Raw genomic sequence first — 8,012 nt, 5'->3', positions numbered from 1 at the left:
AGATGTTTCCAGAGGAGACAGCACATGACCAGTGATCATGATAGTGCACTCATCCATCCTATGCTGAGCCATGTGCATATACACGCATCTTAAGGAATAAACTGAGGTGTTGTTAAACGTATCATTCATTGTTTGACTTACTTCAAAAGGCTTATCTCTATCATCTTAAAATTGTCTCTTGACACATAACTAAATGTTAATGTTAATTTTTAAGTTAAAAATGAAAACATCTGGAAAATATGTAAATTCTCTGTGATCAAAGCATCATGTGTTCTTAAAGCTCTACATACAAAGTGACTGTATTATTATGTTTATTTGTGTCTGATTTGTAGTCTTATCATCTACACAGAATTTAACAAAGTAGGTAAAAATTAGTCTTAAAGTATCATGTTGTAAGAATAATTTCTGTGAATATATTCTATTCTTTCCTCTTTGACGCCTTAGCCCACACAACTACTACAACTGTTCCTTTTAATTAAAATGGGAAAATATAGTACTTATAAGCTTAGTCTTACCCAGAGCCAAGAACAAAATCTATAGCCACCATAATGGGAAATGCTCTATAGAATGGAATAAAAGTGATAAATTGGTAAATACATGGTATAATTATTGGATCCTTTTTCTTATTTATCTTTTATCAGTGACAAGAATATACAAGAGATTCCCAAAATGTTGTTGAATAAAATATGAAAAACTATGAATTTCATAAGAATCTTATATTTTAAAAATATTTGAAATTAATATACCCTGATTCTTTTTTATTCTCTCTTCAAAAGAATTAGTAACAATCTTCTAGATATTTTCTTTCATGGGCAATACATAATGTAATAAAAAAATTATGAGGGAGGGAATGGGATGGGAGGATGGTGGCGCTCATTCAGGCATGTGTGCCTGAAGTGTGTAGAAGCCAGAGGATAACCTCTGGTGTCATTCTCAGGAGCAGTCCACTGATGTTTTGAGACAGGGTTTCTGACAGGCCTGGAAATCACTAATCAGGGTAGCCTATCTGTCCAGGCAGACCCAGGGACCCTCCAGTCAGTTCCTGACCTGTACTGTGATTGCAATTGTGAGTCATGAATCCATACTTTCCTATGTGGATTCTGAGCATCACTCTCATGTCCTGGAGCTTGCACATTAAGGACTTACCAACCTAACAGCTCCCAGCCTCAAGAAACCCAACTCTTCATAAAGCAGCTGTATTAGGAGATAATCTTTAGCTATCCGAGTAAGTGGGTACTCCTGGAGAGAAGAAACTGAACAAGTGTCCACTTACTCTATTTTCTATTTTCTCAATTCTCTATCTGCTTGAAATTCTATTAATGTCTTTGCTTAAAGATTCGACCTATATTTTCACCAGTCTTGGTCTGCATATTTTTTCTGTACTATGTTAACATTTGTTAATATTTTTGAGTCAGAATTTCCCTTCATTATGTTTTAAGTACAGTTGGATATTTTCACTTTCTATTACATATCAACTCAAATGAGATTTCCATACTGTTGCTCATAAATCTCATAAATCTCAAATGAGATTTTCATACTGTTGCTATTTCCCAAGTAGAGGAAAAAAAGAAGTAGAATGTGGACACCTGGTTGGCTAGATTCACATACATTTTATCATAATATATGAAAATCATCAATGACTCTATAGTTTGGTTTCATATGTATATGAGTTATTCTAATGAAAGGATACAGCAATCCAGCTGTATATCTAGCCAAATATTCACAAAAAAATTTCCAGGATGTTTCTATCAAAATAGCAAAAGAGACAAATATTTTGTGTTAATATGTGTACATGTCAGGGTAGAGGGATGGGACTGGAGGGTCTTTAGGATACACTTAGGTTATAGGGAGTGCTATTAGAGGGGGTGAAGTCCCCGTGAAAGACATTTAGAGGTTACTTCTACTTTTTCTGTCCTGTAAGTACTAGCAGCTTGATCTTGAGGTTCTCAGGTACCAACATGGTAAGAAGTCTGATTCTGTAAGCTATTATTTTTACTACCCAGGCTAGGACATTTTGTTATTTACAATTACATACTCATCATTTACATTTGTGATTCTTAATTACAACATTACTATTATTGCCAACACAATCATAATTAGCTGAAGGCACTGGGTTCTAGGTGTGACTAGATATACACTATGTGAAAGTTCCTTTCTTACACTTTCTTTCCCGTGTCCCTGGTATGCCTTTGGTGATTTAAAATTATACCGAGCTTCTGTCATACATAAAGACATTTTCTTTAAAATCTATGGGCTTTTGATGGAGAAACTTTCCATAGTTCCTGTAGAGAGAGCAGCACAATGCCACCAGACCTTACTTAATAGGTTCTTCGTCCAAAAAGGAATTGTTTTCTTCCACGCTACCATGCCACTTCCGTAGTCCTGTTTTATTTTGCTTCCCCGTGTCTCCTCTTTGATGCTCACCTTATCTCTATTTGCTCTCATGATTATTTTACGTGAATCATAGACACAAGGGCTGTGGGGAAAATGACAGGTCATTGTATTCAGACCTCTGTACCCAGTGCATGTTATTGCCAGACACTTATATTACTCCCTTTAGAATTATGTTTAATCTCCTTCGGAATGTCTTATTGATGCTTCCTCAATGACCTCTTTGGGTAGCTATTCCATTGCTAAATTGCTCTTGCTTTTAGGACACTTTCTCTTATAAGTAATTTAAACATGCCCTTCTTATTTCCTGTAAAACATTCTGAGTCAACTTCGAATGATTCTTCACTCTACACTGTATTACCCTGTTCTTCCTAGGAAAATGCCACAAGCCACAGGAGGCAAGCCCTCCTTTCAATATGTTAGTCATTCAGGAAAAAAAAAATCTAACAGATGTGTGCCATTCCCTCATCTATGAAAAGAATATCAAAAAATTATTTCAGTTATAATATTCTGTGGTTCTATTATGCCTACATATTGATTAAGAAATGTATACAATAGTATCTCTTTCAGTTTATAATGGTGCAAAACTTCAATTTTTTTGTGCTTGTATCTATTTTATTTTTAGGTTTTAACCATGTAAAATAAAAAATTGTGTATTTTAAAATGGGTATGCTTATTGAGTCCCTTGTATCACTTTGTATATTGTTTGAAGTTTTTATATATCAAAGTTTTGCTTCTAGATATTTGTTTCAATTTTGCTTTAGCACTTTTTAGGACGCTGCAGGATTCACATAAATACCTGATTAAGAAGATTTAGATTATAAACAAAATGAATATTTACTGGAAAACTTTTCTTGTAATAAACCATCGTGTAAGGCAGAGTTTTATCATTGTACTTTTCAATGGTTATGTAAAATATGCATCATGTTCTATCAAATGCAATGTGTGTGCCTGATCCCATGCCTTGGTTGTGTCTCTTATCACCTGTTATTTGGATATTGAGTACAGTCTTACAGTGATCTTCCTACTGTCCATTTTACTCTATACACAATTTGCTGTCTGCTCTACCTAACAGCAGTCTCTTCATGAGGTATAAGACTGCTCATGCCACTCTCTATTTGTTTCATTGTGTTTGTGATGCTATAACAAAATACCCAAGCTAGGTGGCTTAAACAATAAAAATGATTTCTCTCACAGTTATTTAACCTTGACATTGAAGATCCTTGGGCCAGTCTGTTATACTCTGGTAAGTGATTTCTTCTTGATGGATTGATTGACTTTCACACTGAATGCTTACGTTGTCTTTTCTCCATTCAGGTATGTATGTATTCTTATGAAGCCACTGCCTTGTTCTATTAGGACTTCACTCACAAGTTCATTTAGTTTTTTACTACTTATCTTCTAAAAGATTTCTCTTAACCAGTCTCCTTAGCAGTGAGGATTCTATCATATTAATTTGGAGAATGGAGAGACAATTCAGTTTGCTTTACCCACAGTCCTCTATCGCCCACCTTATTAATGTTATGTATCTAATTATAGCACCTAAGTGTTTGTATTATCTTACATCAACCTGTCTCCTCTGACTCACTTTGAGTCACACTTGACTCAGCAAGAAGCACTCAATGTCCAATGTTTACCAGTTCTCCCAAATAAACTGTGTTATCTCTAGATTTGCTGCCTTGACTATCTTCACACACACACACACACACACACACACACACACACACACACACACAACTAAGATATTTCTTGTTTATCTTCATAAACACATTTCTGATAACTTCTCCAAGAAACTTGCAATTGGAGCAGAGAGAGGTTATGTTAGTACTCGGGAGAGAGACTAAGGCAAGGGAACATCTGCACATTCAAGTCCAACCTGTACTGCACATAATAATTGTCTCCAGTAAACAAATGAACTAAATTAAGAAGCAGTGAAGGAAGTCTGAGCAGTAAGGGTTTTCTTTTTATACTGTATTCACTATTATCTTATCACTTTTGATGAGTTATGCACCACCCTTCTTTACAAGTAAGTATTATATCATGTTATAATAGTTTGTTCACTTGCTAACTTTCCTACTAAGTTATGAATTAATTTGAAGGCAGAGCCCATGTTATTATTATTATTATTACTATTATTATTATTAAAAAATTCTATTTACCAGTACTTAATGTTAGACAGTTAGATGCTCAAATTTTCCTTTATGGAAAAACATTTCTAGGATCACCTATAACTATATAAACTTACACATATGACAAATCAAAGGGTCTGTTACAAACTGCAAGGTTTCTTCTTTTCGACGAGTGTGTTGAATAATGTTAGAGATCATGTAGATCATGGATACAGCATAGCGAGGGTGTTAACAGTTTCTAATTGTGAAGAAAACATTGGAGGACTGAGACAGAGGACAGGACAGAGAAAGACAAAATAAACAAATGTGTTATCACTTATCACTGCAAAGTGATATATTCTGAGAGATAAAACATTACAGTAGCAAAAAATTTGGCTTTGCTCTCAACGATTTTGAGTTCCTGTTGCCATAGTCACTTGGTATCCAATCACTTATGAGGGAGACAGTATAACCCCTTTTACAATAGATGAAGTCTGAAGCTGTCCTACCTGCAGAGTGGGCGTGACTTTGCCTCCCTCTCACTTAAATCCTGTTTAAACTGAACCTCACTGTACTGGGAAGGAAATTATAGCATTTCCATCACTGAATACACCATAGCAGCTCAACGAAGGATGTAGGTTAAGTGAAAGACATGTCTGCTGGCCTAGAAAAAGACCTATCCTTGCTATATTTGCCGTGTATGCTATTTTTGTTTTATGGTATGCTTCATTGGGTAGATAAGTAGATGCACTAGAATATCATTAAGTATTTTAATCTTTCTTGAATTCTACTCCTAGTACCAGGGGATTTGAAGTAAATTCAGGCAAGTGCAGTTTCTCCCAATATGCATATATCTGTCAAGCCCCCTTCCCAAGCCCATCAGAACTGCCATGGCTTCTTCTCACTAGGTATTCATATGGTAGAAGAACAACCATTTCAGTTCTGTTAAAAGCCCATTATGCACACCTTTCTATTCTCTAGATATTATGTTCATGCCAACCTTTCACCTTAAAAATGAATTTTTAATAACAGTGAGTCTCCTCTAATATTTATGTTCTTTAGACAAAATAAGTGCAGTAATTAGAAGTAAGTTTAATAATGAGTTTCTGTATATATAACTATCAATTGCCTTTAGTGTTGCTAGAAAGAAGAAAGAATATTAAGAATGTTGCCAATAAATTACAAAATGATCCATTTAGATTAAGAAAAATATTTTCTAGTCAATAACAATATATTTTCATTGTTGCATTATTTCCAGAATTTATATATATATATGTGTATATATATATATATATACATTATAGGTACATGTGGATAAATAGAGGTAAAACACTATAGTTGGATATCTCAGTGACAAGACAATTGTCATTGCATCTGAAAAATACAACTGTTGTTCTTGCTTTAGGTGACATATATGTCTGTGGTTTTGAACTGATGACCTGCTGGTACTTCACAAATAGCAGGTAAACGACATTCCCTCAGAATTGAAAAAAAAAAAATTAAATGTCAAACTGGATGTGAAGTTGAGAACTCTAAGGGTAGTGGAATCTAGTATTTAAGAGGGTGAAGAAATAAGCAAAATGGCCCAGTCATAAAAACTTACCCTAAGAGAGAAAATAGCTGGGAGTGAAAAACCAGGTTTTCAGAGCACAAAGATAAGAGGATAATTGGTTCAGAGGAAACACTTGTACCTGAAGTAGAGAAAGAGTAGGTTGATAACCCTTGTGGGATGATGAAGGAACACGCCAGTGCTGTCCTCCTAACCATGGAGGCTGGGATGGCCCTAGCATTACAGACTCTATTGTGAAAGCTAAGGGACAGAAGAAAGGAAGCCATTATTCACTTGGAAAGGAACTAAAATGATTTCTGGCTGAAGAAAACTCAGTCAGGATTGAAACTATGTGGAAATAAAAGGATAAAGAAATATTAGAGATAGAAAATTAAGATTATTAATAATTTTAGAGCAATTACTGAAAGAATCATATCAAATGATTGAGTTCACTCATATTTCTATTGCTACTAAACCTAAGTATATGATGTAAGATTAAATGAAATCAGTGATCGCTTTTCTCCCTCTTCCTCTCAATCCACAGACACTAATCAGGCAAAAGCCTAGTGAGGAGACCTCAGAAAACAGATTAAATAACTTTATCATGGGCACAATACTAAAGAGTGACCAAAACTATCATCTGGACTGTGATAGCGTGCCTATGAACTCACTACACATAAGTTGTATACTTTAAGGTATCTGAGAAATATCTTGTCCACTACTAAACAACTCAGTCTTGGAAAAGGATTGTAATTCTCAGATAAACCCATGATAGATAACAAAACTCTGCCTACTGCTATGACCTCAAGTATTACGTAGCGCACTTTCATACAATCATATCAGTCATATGCTTGTACCAGAGACACCTGAAAGCACATATGTCTCTGTACTCCTGGTAGCCCATTCACAGCATCAGGAGGTCTCAACATCATTCTTTCTGATGTAATTCAAAGACATATGCTTCACATTTGTACTCCATATTGTCAGTCATATATACATGTTAATTATTCATATTCTCTTTAAGTGAAGCCAGAAAGAACACTTTCTCCAAACTGATGCTATCAGATGTTTCTTCCAAGGAATTCATATTTTTATTCAAATGCAGGAGTTACAAGATTAGAAAAGTGGGCTGACTTTACAACTTTCTATCTGGTGGTATGTGAGAACCAACAAGAAGTTGATTTACAGAGAACCTGTCTATTATATGTTCTATGGGGTGAAGCACAATTTAATTATATATCATTTATAATTTGGGGCATTTTCTGTTTACTATTTCCAATCTAGCTTTAGCTTAATGTTGATTATAGCCCACAGAGTCCCATGTTCAAATGTATGTTTATGTCATTAATTTTTCCTATGTTTGTCTCAATCCAGAATTGTAACTAAAAGTTGCTACATTACTTTCAGAATATGAGCATTAAGAATTAGAATATTCAGATTCATTAGTAAAACAGATAATCTCAGTAAAATGTGGCCAAGGCTTATCATTTCTCAAGGCAACAGTTATTTCTGAAACTGAACAACATTAAATGGGACTCTAACACATACTTCCAAAGTTCCATATTTTGTCTTTCAAGAATGGGGTCATTTTATTTCAGTTTGTTCACATCATTAATATGTTCCTATTTCTCCTTGTTATAGAAACTTTTGATCTGAATCTTTGCCTTATTAGAAAAACTTTGTTGTGAAGTCGTCTTCAAATTTTTTGTGGGAGAACAGTTTTGTTCTATTTTCCTCATTTCATAGATTGCTAAACTATCATTTGATATTTGTGTGTTTGTGTATGTAAGAATGTGCATATTTTGCATGCAAGTGATATTAACTGTCTAAAATAAATTATAATACTGAAAAGAAGTGAAAAATCAATGCCATCATAATTAACTCATTCAATAGCAGTGATTTTACTAGTTAAACATGTATAAGATATTTATTCGTAAGGGAGCCAAAGTGATTTGCCTACTAAT

The 8,012-nt window shown here is 34.4% G+C and overlaps 1 long non-coding RNA gene across 1 annotated transcript; it reads left to right on the top strand.

Moving 5' to 3' along the window:
- Window positions 1-1,130: 1,130 nt before the first annotated feature.
- On the top strand, window positions 1,131-6,650 carry LOC121829048 (uncharacterized). The gene is made up of 3 exons (XR_006071826.2): window positions 1,131-1,225; window positions 3,589-3,637; window positions 5,905-6,650. It is a non-coding gene; the product is annotated as an uncharacterized LOC121829048 (long non-coding RNA).
- The last annotated feature ends 1,362 nt before the right edge of the window (window positions 6,651-8,012 follow it).

The sequence above is a fragment of the Peromyscus maniculatus genome, chromosome 4 (genome assembly GCF_049852395.1).
Source record: "Peromyscus maniculatus bairdii isolate BWxNUB_F1_BW_parent chromosome 4, HU_Pman_BW_mat_3.1, whole genome shotgun sequence".
NCBI classification, from domain to species: domain Eukaryota; kingdom Metazoa; phylum Chordata; class Mammalia; order Rodentia; family Cricetidae; genus Peromyscus; species Peromyscus maniculatus.
This window is presented reverse-complemented; position numbering and strand designations above follow the sequence as displayed.